This window comes from Procambarus clarkii, chromosome 5 (genome assembly GCF_040958095.1).
Source record: "Procambarus clarkii isolate CNS0578487 chromosome 5, FALCON_Pclarkii_2.0, whole genome shotgun sequence".
Lineage (NCBI taxonomy): Eukaryota > Metazoa > Arthropoda > Malacostraca > Decapoda > Cambaridae > Procambarus > Procambarus clarkii.
In genome coordinates this window covers 9,266,441-9,283,968 of record NC_091154.1, presented here as the reverse complement: position 1 = coordinate 9,283,968, position 17,528 = coordinate 9,266,441, and positions in this window count along the sequence as shown.

The following is a 17,528-nucleotide window of genomic DNA, read 5'->3' as shown; positions in this document are numbered from 1 at the left end:
TGGTACCGCTCTCACTCCCTCTTTTCAGCAATACGAAGGTGTGCCCCAGGGTAGTGTTCTGAGCACTACTCTTTTTCTGGTTGCCCTCAATGGTCTTCTTTCCTCTCTTCCTTCTGGTGTCTTCTCCGCTCTCTATGTCGATGATCTTACCCTTTGTTGTCAGGGTGATGATTCGCCTCTCCTTCAACGCCGGCTTCAACTTGCAATTGATTCCGTATCGTCTGTGGCCAACGATCATGGCTTCAAGTTCTCTACTTCTAAGACTTGTGCCATGACTTTTACGCGGAAACGGGTTGTTCTTCGTCCCTCTTTGTCACTTGATGGTCATCCCCTTGAATACAAAGATTCCGCGAAGCTTTTGGGGTTATTCCTTGACACTCGTTTGTCTTGGTCTCCCCATATCTCTTACCTCCGTGTTGAGTGCTCTAAGGCCCTTACCCTCCTTCGGGTCTTGTCCCATACTTCTTGGGGGGCAGATAGGCGCACTCTCCTTGCTTTACATTCCTCTCTCGTCCTGTCTAAGCTCGATTATGGTTGCCCTGCTTACTCGTCTGCTTCTCCTTCTACTCTTCGCCGTCTTGATGCTTTGCACCATACTGGGTTGCGCCTCAGTTCTGGTGCCTTTCGTTCGACTCCCGTCCTTAGCTTGTATGTTGACACTGGCTTCCTGTCTCTCCAGGACCGCCGTGATCGCTACTGTCTTCGCTATCTTGCGCGGTCCTTGCAACATCCTTCCTCTCGCCTCTGTCGTGCTTTAACTTTTACCCCTCCTGCGGTTCCTGTTCCTCTTCACCACCTCCCTCTTTCTGTCCGGTTATCTCGCCTGCAGGATTCCCTTTCCGTTCGTATTTCTGATGTTTCTCCTCGTGTTGTTCCTTCTTTGCCCCCGTGGAGGGTCCCTCTTCCGCGGTTTTGTACTTCCTTGACCCGTATCACTAAAGCTTTTACCCCTCCTACAGTTCTAAAACGCCTTTTCCTCGAGCACTTTTCTTCTCACTCCCGCTCCGTTTCTGTCTTCACCGATGGGTCTAAGTCAGCGGACGGTGTTGGCTACTCTGTTGTTTTTCCTGATCGCACTTATATGTGTCGCTTGCCTCCGGAGACTAGCATCTTTACAGCGGAACTTTATGCTATTCTCTATGCTCTTCGTCTCCTACTTTCTCGTTGTCAGTCTTCCTTTGTAGTTGTTGTTGACTCTCGTAGTGCCCTCATGGCTCTCGGGTCCTTTAATCCAGTTCATCCAGTGGTTGTCGAGATCCAGCATTGGCTGTTTCTCGTTCATAGTAAATTTAAGTCGGTTGAGTTTTGTTGGGTTCCCAGCCATATTGGTGTGTCTTTAAATGAGCGTGCGGATGCTGCCGCCAAGGAAGCTGTCCGCTCTTGTCCCATCTCTCGTAAGGGCATTCCGTATTCCGACTTTTACCCGGTTATCCATTCCTCAGTCCTTACCCGTTGGCAGGCTTCTTGGTTGTCTGTTACTGGTAACAAGCTACGTACTCTTAAATGTTGTGTTTCCTCGTGGCAGTCCTCCTTCCACCGTAACCGGCGGTGGGAAACAGCTCTGGCGAGGTTGCGTATTGGCCATACTCGCTTAACCCATGGTCACTTGATGGAGCGCCGCCCTGCTCCTTATTGTCCTAGTTGCATTGTCCCTCTTACGGTCGTGCATGTCCTTCTTGAATGTCCTGACTTCCAGGACGAGCGTATGTCTTGCTTTCCGACCGCCCCTCGCGGTCACCTGTCCCTCGATAGAATTCTTGGTGACTCGGATACTTTTGATATCGTTCGCCTTATGCGTTTTTGTTCTCGTATTGGCATCCTTGGTGATATTTAGCGCCCTCTGATTATTTTGCGTCTTTGATGGTGCTACATAGCCTTCCCGGTTTGGTGCCTTCTTTTGATAATTACTTACTTTCTTGCCAAAGAAAATATAGAAAGTTTTGTCAATATTAAAGGTGAGTTTGTTGGCAGTTAGCCAGTGATGGACTTTATTTAGCTCAGTATTTACTGTGACATTTAGAGCAAGGGGGTCAGGACTGGAGTAAATGAAAGTCGTGTTGTCAGCAAATAGAATTGGTTTGAGATGTTGGGAGGCATTTGGGATGTCATTAATGTAGATGAGAAAGAGGAGAGGGCCAAGTATACTGCCCTGAGGAACACCAATGTTGATGGATATGGGTGGGAGAAATTGAATTATTCACAGAAACATATTGGAGCCTGTTAGTAAGGTAAGACTTAAGGTACTGCAGGGAGTGACCTGACTCCATAATGTTGTGATTTAAGAAGAAGGTTTTGGTGGTTAACAGTGTCAAAAGCCTTACGCAGGTCCACAAGTAACCCAATAGGGAACTCATTTTTATCAAGATTATATGTTAGCGTTTCGGGCAGGTCCTTAATCTATGTCATGTTAGTGGCTTTACAACAATGTAAAACGTCAAATCTTTGTACTTTCTTGAACATAATGTACCTTCTTGTTTAAAAATAAATAAATAGATCTCTGTTAAAGGGATTCTGTCTGGGACGTGTGCTTTTGGTGTTGTGTGACTGGCAGGTGTTTGAAGTGGGGTGTTGGGTATGTCATTTTGCGGTAAGGTATCCTGTGAAGATTCAATGAGTGGTGTGACCTGAGCGGGTAGTGGAGGAGGGTTAGCTGGTTGCAATTGAGTTAGTCTCTGCTGAGCGAGTTGTTCAGGTTGTTCGTTTTCTGTAGTGGGTGGAGAGGCAATGAGAGCATGGGGAATGGAGGGACTAAGGAATATGCGGTGTTTGAAACGTTGGAAAATGGTGGAGGGGATTGAGATGCCGAACACACTAGGGCTGGTCCCAAGAATGATGGAGAGGGACACTAATGATAGGAAACCCATTGTGTTGGAGATAAAGTGGAAGGTTATCAGCAACAGCGCGTATGTTCCATTTGGCATGGAGCATGGTTGAATAAGATTTAATGGCCTGTTACCTGCCCGGGCAATGTTGGTCAACAGCAGTGTGAGGGACCGTTCCAGTTGAAGCCTTTGAGTGTGGCTCCTAAGCTTCACCAACGTCAAAAAAACGGTCAATTTAAAGTGCCCTTATCCTAACCTACCAGAGGACATAAAACAGAAAACGGGACAGTAAGTCACATTTGCAAGCCGCTTCCATTTTCCAGTACGACCACTTTTGGCCGTATGTAACGCATACGTGCGAAACGCGATGTTCTTAATAGGAGGACAAGTTGCCAGGTGAACAATGTGTCCAGAAGTGACTTGGGGCAGAGTAAAATAAATAAATAAAATAAATGTTTATTTAGGTAAGGTACATACATACATACAAGAAATTTTTACAAAGATTGGTTGACTTATAGGTAGAGCTCCTCTGATTATTTTGCGTATTTGATGGTGCTACATAGCCTTCCCGGTTTGGTGCCTTCTTTTGATAATTACTTACTTACTTACTTACTTACTTATAGGTAGAGCTAGTACATACAATGCCTAAAGCCACTATTACGCAAAGCGTTTCGGGCATGAAACTTAGTACACCAGTACTCAGTACTTAGGCACCAGTACTTAGAGCACAATTTTTGTTTTTGCTGTGCCTTATATTTCATGGTTTCACGAGTGTATGGTAGCACTTAAAACATGAAATTATTAGTTTGAGGTATTCAGCTGTCCTAAGGATAGCGAGGAGGGGCGCTAGTCTTCAGAATACTGACGCCGTTTTGCAAGAGTTTTCTTGCTTCAGAAGGGAAGGAACATTGAAATTTAAAACACTCAGTATGTGGGAAGTGATATCACCCCAAATTAGTGCCAAGACTTGACCCAGTGGCCCGACACGCTGTGTGTATTAGTGGCTTTAGGCATATAGTATGTACCAGCTTTATCTTGAAATCCAACATTCAGTTTGAAAATCATCTTGTGTGTGTGTGTACTTTTACCTGAATAAACATTTATTTATAATTATTATAAGTCTAGCATTGATAATGAACCAAGGCAACAGCAGTCTGGGCGATGAGGCAGAGCCATAGTGGGCGCTGGGTGCAAAATTCCATTTTTTTTTTGTCTATGGTGGTATTGCTTTCTATCTTTTTTTTTTAAGATATATACAAGAGTTGTTACATTCTTGTACAGCCACTAGTACGCGTAGCGTTTCGGGCAGGTCCCTGGAATACGATCCCCGCCGCGAAGAATCGTTTTTTCATCCAAGTACACATTTCACTGTTGCGTTAAACAGAGGCTACAGTTAAGGAATTGCGCCCAGTAAATCCTCCCCGGCCAGGATACGAACCCATGACATAGCGCTCGCGGAACGCCAGGCGAGTGTCTTACCACTACACCACGGAGACTGCCACGGAGATCTTCACGGGGACTTCGCAGTCCCCGTGTCGCAGTGGTAAAATCCTCGCCTGGTGCTTCATAGCCTGGATTCATATTCTATACAGTCTCCGTGGTGTAGTGGTAAGACACTCGCCTGGCGTTCCGCGAGCGCTATGTCATGGGTTCGTATCCTGGTCGGGGAGGATTTACTGGGCGCAATTCCTTAACTGTAGCCTCTGTTTAACGCAACAGTAAAATGTGTACTTGGGATGAAAAAACGATTCTTCGTGGCAGGGGATCGTATTCCAGGGACCATAGGATTAAGGACCTGCCCGAAACGCTACGCGTACTAGTGGCTGTACAAGAATGTAACAACTCTTGTATATATCTCAAAAAAAAAAAAAAAAAAAAAAAAATTCTGGTCGGGGAGGATTGACCAGGCGCCAGTCGCTATGCCGAAAACGTTACGCGTGCTAGTGGCATTAAAAGAATGTAAAATTTGAACATATCAATATCAATCAATCCTTAACTGTATATAGCCTCTGTTCACCCAACAGTAAAATGGGTTCCAGGTTGTTAAACGATTTGGTGAGTCGTATTCCAGGGATAAACATTAGGATTAAGGACCTGCCGGAAACGCTACGCGTGCTAGTGGCTGTACGACAATGTTACAACTCTGGTAAACTTTAATACAACTTGGTGAGTCGTATTCCAGGGATAAACATTAGGATTAAGGACCTGCCGGAAACGCTACGCGTGCTAGTGGCTGTACGACAATGTTACAACTCTGGTAAACTTTAATACAACTTGGTGAGTCGTATTCCAGGGATAAACATTAGGATTAAGGACCTGCCCGACACGCTACGCGTGCTAGTGGCTGTACGACAATGTTACAACTCTGGTAAACTTTAATACAACTAAAAACAAAACAAAAAAATAATAAATTCTTCATATGCTGTCTTGTTTCTTCATCAGTCCTTGACAGACATCTTTGGTTAAGATCAGTGCACCATAGCACAGTGCTACATAGCACAGTGCACCATAGCACAGTGCTACATAGTTCAGTGCTACATAGCACAGGGCTACATAGCTCAGTGCTACATAGCTCAGTGCTACATAGTACAGTGCTACATAGCTCAGTGCTACTTTGCTCAGTGCTATATAGCTCAGTGCTACATAGCTTAGTGTTACATAGCTTAGGGCTACATAGCTCAGTGCTACATAGCTTAGTGTTACATTGCTTAGGGCTACATAGCTCAGTGCTATATCACAGTTCACAAAAGTTCACATGTTCATATCGTTCACGTGTTCTTCCCGCCATGTTCATCACCCCACGAATAATGTTCAGCCATCTGGATGTTCACCCAGTGAACTTTGACAACCAGGAGCAGGTCATATAAACCGGCCTGGGTGAACAGCTTAAGTGAACATTTGAACGGGCAAAACCCAGCCGACGGAGGGCCAGATGTACTCAAAAAGTATCGCTTGCAAGAGTATGCAATGATTGTGCAATATTGAGGGACATTTACTTTGTAATTTGTGGTGGTGATGGAGTTGATGTGGTGAGTGTGGTGGTTGTGATGGGGGTGGTCTTTGTGGTGGTGGTGGTTGTGGTGATGGTTGTGGAGGTGGTGGTGGTGGCTGTGGTGATGGGTGTGGTTGTGGTGATGGTTGTGGTTGTGGTGGTGGTTGTGGTGGTGGTGGTGGTGGTGGTGGTGGTGTGCAAGGGAGGTGGTTGTGACTGACGGGGTCGTTGTAGTATTGGTAGTTGGCATTGATGTGATCATCAATCGTACTTAACGTGAGTGAGGTCTAGCTCCCGGCCCCCAGCCTATACCAGCCTGGGTGAACCCATTACCCTACAACCTAACAATTCCAACCTTCAAATTCTTTCTCAAATCTGGTCAAAGTTGTGGATGGAGGCGGCTTCCACAACTACCTCTTTCAGGCAGCAACTTGCTTTCTCGCAGTCTTGGGAGGCTCTCGTCGTGGACCACCTCGTCTATTCCTAGCAGTATCTTGCATGTTGTGATCATATCTCCCGTACATGGGAACCTGCGGTCAGACAATCCCTTCTCTCAAACACCAACAGCGTCAAGAAGCCACAGAAGAAGCAGGGGATAAGAAACACGACAAAAACAATCAGAAGAAATGACAGGAATTCCAACGAACTTCAAAAGGCTTTCCAGTCCAGCTTCAAGGACTCTTGCTGGTATATTTATTTACGTTATCCACTAAGCTGAAGAAAGTATTCCTTGCTGACCCACCAACTTAACTCACCGTTTGTCTCATGAAATAACATTGGAATATAGGAAACTGCTGGGCTATTGGTCCATACGAGGCAGCTCTTATTGGCCCATACGAGGCAGCTCTTATTGGTCCATATATGAGGCAGCTCTTATTGGTCCATACGAGGCAGCTCCTATTGGTCCATACGAGGCAGCTCCTATTGGTCCATACGAGGCAGCTCCTATTGGTCCATACGAGGCAGCTCCTATTGGCCCATACGAGGCAGCTCCTATTGGTCCATACGAGGCAGCTCCTATTGGTCCATACGAGGCAGCTCCTATTGGTCCATACGAGGCAGCTCCTATTGGTCCATACGAGGCAGCTCCTATTGGTTCATACGAGGCAGCTCCTATTGGTCCATACGAGGCAGCTCCTATTGGTCCATATGAGGCAGCTCCAGCACTATGACTCACCTGGTGTACTATGACTCACCAGGTGCACTATGACTCACCAGGTGTACTATGACTCACTAGGTGTACTGTGACTCACCAGGTGTACTATGACTCACCTGGTGCACTATGACTCACCAGGTGTACTATGACTCACTAGGTGTACTGTGACTCACCTGGTGTACTGTGACTCACCTGGCGTACTGTGACTCACCTGGCGTACTGTGACTCACTAGGTGTACTGTGACTCACCTGGTGTACTATGACTCACCTGGTGTACTATGACTCACCTGGTGTACTATGACTCACCTGGTGTACTATGACTCACCTGGTGTACTATGACTCACCTGGTGTACTGTGACTCACCTGGTGTACTATGACTCACCTGGTGTACTGTGACTCACCTGGTGCACTATTACTCACCTGGTGTACTATGACTCACCTGGTGTACTATGACTCACCTGGTGTACTATGACTCACCTGGTGTACTGTGACTCACCTGGTGCACTATTACTCACCTGGTGTACTATGACTCACCTGGTGTACTGTGACTCACCTGGTGTACTATGACTCACCTGGTGTACTATGACTCACCTGGTGTACTATGACTCACCAGGTGTACTGTGACTCACCTGGTGTACTATGACTCACCTGGTGTACTATGACTCACCAGGTGTACTGTGACTCACCTGGTGTACTATGACTCACCTGGTGTACTATGACTCACCTGGTGTACTATGACTCACCTGGTGTACTGTGACTCACCTGGTGTACTATGACTCACCTGGTGTACTGTGACTCACCTGGTGTACTATGACTCACCAGGTGTACTGTGACTCACCTGGTGTACTATGACTCACCTGGTGTACTATGACTCACCAGGTGTACTGTGACTCACCTGGTGTACTATGACTCACCTGGTGTACTATGACTCACCAGGTGTACTGTGACTCACCTGGTGTACTATGACTCACCAGGTGTACTGTGACTCACCTGGTGTACTGTGACTCACCTGGTGTACTATGACTCACCAGGTGTACTGTGACTCACCTGGTGTACTGTGACTCACCTGGTGTACTATGACTCACCTGGTGTACTATGACTCACCAGGTGTACTGTGACTCACCTGGTGTACTATGACTCACCTGGTGTACTGTGACTCACCTGGTGTACTATGACTCACCAGGTGTACTGTGACTCACCTGGTGCACTATTACTCACCTGGTGTACTATGACTCACCTGGTGTACTGTGACTCACCTGGTGCACTATTACTCACCTGGTGTACTGTGACTCACCAGGTGTACTATGACTCACCAGGTGTACTATGACTCACCTGGTGTACTATGACTCACCAGGTGTACTGTGACTCACCAGGTGTACTGTGACTCACCTGGTGTACTATGACTCACCTGGTGTACTGTGACTCACCTGGTGTACTATGACTCACCAGGTGTACTATGACTCACCAGGTGTACTGTGACTCACCTGGTGTACTATGACTCACCAGGTGTACTATGACTCACCTGGTGTACTATGACTCACCTGGTGTACTATGACTCACCTGGTGCACTATGAATCACCTGGTGTACTATGACTCACCTGGTGTACTATGACTCACCAGGTGTACTATGACTCACCAGGTGTACTATGACTCACCTGGTGCACTATGAATCACCAGGTGTACTATGACTCACCTGGTGTACTATGACTCACCAGGTGTACTGTGACTCACCTGGTGTACTATGACTCACCAGGTGTACTGTGACTCACCTGGTGTACTATGACTCACCTGGTGTACTATGACTCACCAGGTGTACTATGACTCACCAGGTGTACTGTGACTCACCTGGTGTACTATGACTCACCAGGTGTACTGTGACTCACCAGGTGTACTATGACTCACCTGGTGTACTATGACTCACCAGGTGTACTGTGACTCACCAGGTGTACTATGACTCACCAGGTGTACTGTGACTCACCAGGTGTACTGTGACTCACCAGGTGTACTATGACTCACCAGGTGTACTGTGACTCACCAGGTGTACTATGACTCACCAGGTGTACTGTGACTCACCTGGTGTACTATGACTCACCAGGTGTACTGTGACTCACCTGGTGTACTATGACTCACCAGGTGTACTGTGACTCACCAGGTGTACTATGACTCACCTGGTGTACTATGACTCACCAGGTGTACTATGACTCACCAGGTGTACTGTGACTCACCTGGTGTACTATGACTCACCAGGTGTACTGTGACTCACCAGGTGTACTGTGACTCACCAGGTGTACTATGACTCACCAGGTGTACTGTGACTCACCAGGTGTACTGTGACTCACCAGGTGTACTATGACTCACCAGGTGTACTGTGACTCACCAGGTGTACTGTGACTCACCTGGTGTACTATGACTCACCAGGTGTACTGTGACTCACCAGGTGTACTATGACTCACCAGGTGTACTATGACTCACCTGGTGCACTATGACTCACCTGGTGTACTATGACTCACCTGGTGTACTATGACTCACCTGGTGTACTATGACTCACCTGGTGCACTATGACTCACCAGGTGCCCTATGACTCACCTGGTGTACTATGACTCACCTGGTGTACTATGACTCACCAGGTGTACTATGACTCACCAGGTGCCCTATGACTCACCTGGTGCACTATGACTCACCTGGTGTACTATGACTCACCTGGTGTACTATGACTCACCTGGTGCACTATGACTCACCTGGTGCACTATGACTCACCTGGTGTACTATGACTCACCAGGTGTACTATGACTCACCAGGTGCCCTATGACTCACCAGGTGTACTATGACTCACCAGGTGCACTATGACTCACCAGGTGCCCTATGACTCACCAGGTGCCCTATGACTCACCTGGTGCACTATGACTCACCTGGTGTACTATGACTCACCTGGTGTACTATGACTCACCTGGTGCACTATGACTCACCAGGTGCACTATGACTCACCTGGTGCCCTATGACTCACCTGGTGCACTATGACTCACCTGGTGTACTATGACTCACCTGGTGTACTATGACTCACCAGGTGCACTATGACTCACCAGGTGCCCTATGACTCACCTGGTGCACTATGACTCACCTGGTGTACTATGACTCACCTGGTGTACTATGACTCACCTGGTGTACTATGACTCACCAGGTGCCCTATGACTCACCTGGTGCACTATGACTCACCTGGTGTACTATGACTCACCTGGTGTACTATGACTCACCTGGTGCCCTATGACTCACCTGGTGTACTATGACTCACCTGGTGCACTATGACTCACCTGGTGCACTATGACTCACCTGGTGTACTATGACTCACCAGGTGTACTATGACTCACCAGGTGCCCTATGACTCACCAGGTGTACTATGACTCACCAGGTGTACTATTACTCACCTGGTGCACTATGACTCACCTGGTGCACTATTACTCACCAGGTGTACTATGACTCACCAGGTGTACTATGACTCACCTGGTGTACTATGACTCACCAGGTGTACTGTGACTCACCAGGTGTACTATGACTCACCAGGTGTACTATGACTCACCTGGTGTACTATGACTCACCAGGTGTACTATGACTCACCAGGTGTACTGTGACTCACCTGGTGTACTATGACTCACCAGGTGTACTATGACTCACCAGGTGTACTGTGACTCACCTGGTGTACTATGACTCACCAGGTGTACTGTGACTCACCTGGAGAACATGGAGATTCAATCGGCAATGAATCAGGAAACGCGACAAAAATGAGAAAGATTACGAGACGAAAAACACAAAACTCAAAAGCCAATAAAGCAAGGGAAAACAAACACAAGAGAAACAAGAACACAGCAACAACGAAAGTCCCATATCAACAAAAACTGGAAGACCGGGAAACAAAAACGGACCTGACCAATCCGTCCAGAATCCGCGGTGTAATCCAGTGGTCCAAAAACGCCTTGAAATTGCCGAGTAATGGCGCGTTTGGGGCGAGTTTTCGGGTCAATATAGAGCGGGGGTTCGAGCACCTGGCGGCCGCGGCGAGGAAAAGTGAAACTGGTTTATGTGGTTAGTTTTACAGGACGGGTTTAATATATGTGTTTCTTTGGGGAGGGTGTGTCTGTCTGTGTTTGTGTGTCTGTCTGTGTTTGTGTGTCTGTCTGTGTTTGTGTGTGTGTCTGTGTTTGTGTGTCTGTCTGTGTTTGTGTGTCTGTCTGTGTTTGTGTGTCTGTGTTTGTGTGTCTGTCTGTGTTTGTGTGTCTGTCTGTGTTTGTGTCTGTCTTTCTCTCCTTCTCTCTGTCTCTCGTTGAATATATCCGTTTTATAATACCAAGCGTACCTTGATTCTAAGAGTACCTGGACATTACACTTGGATACATATATATATATATATATATATATATATATATATATATATATATATATATATATATATATATATATATATATATATATATATATATATATATTAGTATATTTTGGTAGCAGTCTTTCCTGTAGACATGTATTATTAAATATGACCGAAAAAGTAAGATTAATAATTCTAACACGAATTTTCTCAATCTTTCGTACATTTCTTTTCACTGTTGGAGGTAAATCAAAAATCAATTCTCCAAAATTCATTTTTATTTCTAGTCTGACGCGACACGAGCGCGTTTCGTAAAACTTATTACATTTTCAAAGACTTTAGTTTACAAATACACAACTGAATAGAACTTACGCATCTCCGATTTTATATCTACATTTTAGTGAGGTGGATGGGGGTGAGGTGGCATTAATAGGGTATTAATTTCATCAACACAAGACAGAACAAGAGGTGGCATTAATAGGGTATTAATTTCATCAACACAAGACAGAACACGAAACAATGGGTATTGAATAGAAGTGTTTGTAGAAAGCCTATTGGTCCATATTTCTTGATGCTTCTATATTGGAGCGGAGTCTTGAGGTGGGTAGAATATAGTTGTGCATTAATTGGCTGTTGACTTCTTGATGTGTAGTGCCTCGCAAACGTCAAGCCGCCTGCTATCGCTGTATCTATCAATGATTTCTGTGTCGTTTACTAGGATTTCTCTGGCGATGGTTTGGTTGTGGGAAGAGATTATATGTTCCTTAATGGAGCCCTGTTGCTTATGCATCGTTAAACGCCTAGAAAGAGATGTTGTTGTCTTGCCTATATATATATATATATATATATATATATATATATATATATATATATATATATATATATATATATATATATATATATATATATATATTTTATATATATATATATATATATTTATATATATATATATATATATATTTTATATATATATTTATATATATATAGATAGATATGTTGTACCTAGTAGCCAGAACGCAATATTCGGCCTACTATGCAAGGTCCGATTTGCCTAATAAGCAAAGTTTTCCAGAATTTATATTTTTCTAATATTTTCTTCTGAAGTGATAAAGCTATCCATTTCACAATGTATGAGTTATTTTTTTAAAATATGAGTTATAACTAATGTAGATATATGACCGAACCTAACCAACCAAAAGATACCTGATCAACCAGGCTGTGACTCATACGTCAGGCTGCGAGCAGCCGCGTCCAACAGCCTGGTTGATCAGTCCAGCAACCAGGAGGCCTGGTCGACGACCGGGCCGCGGGGACGCTAAGCCCCGGAAGCACCTCTAGGTAGGTAGCCCTACCTAACCTAAACTAACACAACTAAGTCAATAATTTATGTTCTTAATATAATATAATAATAATAATAATTCAAATAAACTAATGGGAAACAATTTATTGAAAATAAAGTCACTCGGCCTATTAGGCAAATCGGGCCTTGAATAGTAGGCCGAGAAGTGCGTTCTGGCTACTAGGTACGACATATATATATATATATATATATATATATATATATATATATATATATATATATATATATATATATATATATATATATATATATATATATATCTTTATATATATATATATCTTTATATATATATATGTCTTTATATATATATATCTTTATATATATATATATATATATATGTCGTACCTAGTAGCCAGAACGCACTTTTTGGCCTACTATGCAAGGCCCGATTTGCCTAATAAGCCAAGTTTTCCTGAATTAATATATTTTCTCTAATTTTTTTCTTATGAAATGATAAAGCTACCCATTTCATTATGTATGAGGTCAATTTTTTTTTATTGGAGTTAAAATTAACTTAGATATATGACCGAACCTAACCAACCCTACCTAACCTAACCTAACCTATCTTTATAGGTTAGGTTCGGTTAGGTAGCAGAAAAAGTTAGGTTAGGTTAGGTTAGGTAGGTTAGGTAGTCGAAAAAACAATAATTCATGAATACTTGGCTTATTAGGCAAATCGGGCCTTGCATAGTAGGCTGAAAAGTGCGTTCTGGCTACTAGGTACGACATATATATATATATATATATATATATATATATATATATATATATATATATATATATATATATATATATATATATATATATATATATATATATATATATATGTCGTACCTAATAGCCAGAACGCACTTCTATGCCTACTATGCGAGGCCCGATTTGCCTAATAAACCAAGTTTTCCTGAATTAATATATTTACTATATTTTTTTTCTTATGAAATGATAAAGCAACCCTTTTCTCTATGTATGAGGTCAATTTTTTTTTATTGGAGTTAAAATTAACGTAGATATATGACCGAACCTAACCAACCCTACCTAACCTAACCTAACCTATATTTATAGGTAAGGTTAGGTTAGGTAGCCAAAAAAAGCTAGGTTAGGTTAGGTTAGGTAGGTTAGGTAGACGAAAAAACATTAATTCATGAAAACTTGGCTTATTAGGCAAATCGGGCCTTGAATAGTAGGCTGAGAAGTGCGTTCTGGCTATTAGGTACGACATATATATATATATATATATATATATAATATATATATATATATATATATATATATATATATATATATATATATATATATATATATGTCGTACCTAGTAGCCAGAACTCACTTCTCAGCCTACTATGCGAGGCCCGATTTGCCTAATAAACCAAGTTTTACTGAATTAATATATTTTCTCTATTTTTTTTCTTATGAAATGATAAAGGTACCCATTTCATTATGTATGAGGTCAATTTTTTTTTATTGGAGTTAAAATTAACGTAGATATATGACAGAACCTAACCAACCCTACCTAACCTAACCTAACCTATCTCTATAGGTTAGGTTAGGTTTGGTAGCCGAAAACGTTAGGTTAGGTTAGGTAGGTTAGGTTGTCGAAAAAACATTAATTCATGAAAACTAGGCTTATTAGGCAAATCAGGCCTTGCATAGTAGGCTGAGAAGTGAGTTCTGGCTATTAGGTACGACATATATATATATGTCGTACCTAGTAGCCAGAACTCACTTTTTGGCCTACTATTCAAGGCCCGATTTGCCTAATAAGCCAAGTTTTCCTGAATTAATATATTTTTTCTAATTTTTTTCTTATGAAATGATAAAGCTACCCATTTCATTATGTATGAGGTCAATTTTTTTTATTGGAGTTAAAATTAATGTAGATATATGACCGAACCTAACCAACCCTACCTAACCTAACCTAACCTATCTTTATAGGTTAGGTTTGGTTAGGTAGCCGAAAAAGTTAGGTTAGGTTAGGTTAGGTAGGTTAGGTAGTCGAAAAACAATTAATTCATGAAAACTTGGCTTATTAGGCAAATCGGGCCTTGAATAGTAGGCCAAAAAGTGAGTTCTGGCTACTAGGTACGACATATATATATATATATATATATATATATATATATATATATATATGTCGTACCTAATAGCCAGAATGCACTTCTCAGCCTACTATGCAAGGCCCGATTTGCCTTATAAGCCAAGTTTTCCTGAATTAATATATTTTCTCTAATTTTTTTCTTATGAAATGATAAAGCTACCCATTTCATTATGTATGAGGTCAATTTTTTTTATTGGAGTTAAAATTAACGTAGATATATGACCGAACCTAACCAACCCTACCTGACCTAACCTAACCTATCTTTATAGGTTAGGTTAGGTTAGGTAGCCGAAAATGTTAGGTTAGGTTAGGTTAGGTAGGTTAGATAGTCGGAAAATAATTAATTCATGAAAACTTGGCTTATTAGGCAAATCAGGCCTTGCATAGTAGGCAGAGAAGTGCGTTCTGGCTACTAGGTACGACATATATATATATATGTCGTACCTAGTAGCCAGAACGCACTTCTCGGCCTACTATGCAAGGCCCGATTTGCCTAATAAGCCAAATTTTCCTGAATCAATATATTTTCTCTAATTTTTTTCATATAAAATGATAAAGCTACCCATTTCATTATGTATGAGGTCAATTTTTTTTTATTGGAGTTAAAATTAACGTAGAAATATGACCGAACCTAACCTATCTTTATAGGTTAGGTTAGGTTAGGTAGCCGAAAAAGTTAGGTTAGGTAGTCGAAAAACAATTAATTCATGAAAACTTGGCTTATTAGGCAAATCGGGCCTTGAATAGTAGGCTGAGAAGTGAGTTCTGGCTACTAGGTACGACATATATATATATATATATATATATATATATATATATATATATATATATATATATATAATTGACATATATATCCTGTACCCAGGTTGTATTGTTTATTATACGTGAAAATTACAAACACTTTGTGTTATTAAGGTCTAGCTGCGTCTGGAGGCCTATCAACCTTCGGAGGGTTATTAAGGCCTATCAGTCTGTCAAGTGTTAAGGCCTATTAATCTGTGCAGGGTTATTAAGGCAAATCAACCTCTGGAGAATTATTAAGGCGTATCGACCTCTTGAGGGTTATTAGGACAACCACAACAGCTTATAACCAACCAATATATATACTTTAGTCATGAACATTGTCCAGAACTAAAATACACTCTTACTGTTTGTTCACTGAGAAGTTGATTCCACTTTACATTGAATATATCCCAATTTATAAGTATATAATTTTGTTTTAGATTTAACTACTAGGAACAAAAAGATCAAATTAGCACGGGGTATAGTGAGCCCGTAGTGTACTTACCTGGCACAGGAGAGGGGCTGTAACTGAATTATAAGTATACTCACAGCTAGAGAATTTATTGCTCTACTGATGACCTCTTGGTTGTTTCATCTCGGGATTAAAAAAGAACTTGAATGTTAATTTCAAGGTTCAATACAGTCTGGCTGCACCTGGTCAGATGGTGCAGTAGTTAAGGTTTCACCTTGTATTTCTGTCTTTGTCGTGCAGAGGGTAAGACGAATTTAGATGTAACTGGCTGTTGATAATAGACCACCCCTTTCGTGGCTCACCATAGCCCGTGCTACTTGGAACTTTTTGTTCCAGGTAGTAAATCTTAAACAACAACAACAACACTGTTGATAATAGGATGAAGGTGCTTGATATGAAGTGCTTCAGCTATGTATAATCTCGTATTTCAGCTGTGGCTGTCAACTATTTGAGAGGCTTTCATCAGGAGTTTTTCTGATGATTCGGGTTGTTACACCCAACCCGACCATCATCAACAATGACAATTGTGTATGCTCGTTAGCATTAGATTAATTATTCCTGCACAAAACACTATCATAATTTTAGCTTTTTCTTCACTTGTATTATAAAATAATTGTAAATAATTGATGGGTCTGATGCCGTTCGATAAGGTACAATGTAGCATCTTTGGCGGCAGAGGGAAATACAGTGACTCATACCATAGGGCAAGTACACAAACCCCTTACTGCAATATCACCCTACCTCACCCCCTATTTACCTGTTACCCACAACCCCCACATCACACCCAGTAAAAATAAAAACTTGATTGCCCTCGCGACAAACTCAACAACCCCATTTTCTATGTAAGGCATTTGTGGGGTCGAGAGGCCTTGGTAATCACATATGTAAATGACCTATTGAAGCCCAAGCGTGCTGAAAATAGATATATGTACCCTCTCTCTCTCGTTCCTATCCCCCCCATTGCAAATATTATATCAGCATTATATTCCCTTGCTAATGCCCATCTTTCTATATATGAATCTACCCAGCTAATCATTCATATGTCCACTCATATCCAAACATCCATCCATTAATCAGTCCACAAATGTATGAATACCCATCACATTATCCATCTACTTACATCATTATCCGCTTGTCTATTCATCTTCTCACCCATTCCCTACCACCTCTCCCTTCTATCCACCAGGCTGTTCATTCATCCATGTTCCTAGCCTCCTGCGCTATCCAGAGGAACGTTTCTGACCTTGATCCTAATTCAGTGTTGCTGGGTGAGTTTTTACGGGGATAGGGGGGAGGATGGATGGAGGGTAGGAGGGAGGGAGAAGAGAGGTAGGGACAGAGGGTAGGAGGGAGGGGAGAGGTAGGGATAGATATAATTATAAATCACAAAGTATTATCTGGCCAACGTGCACACCTCGCGGGGTCATGCACGCGGGCGTTTCCATAACACTGTTTATAGACAAATTTGATGTAGATTTATGTTACATATTA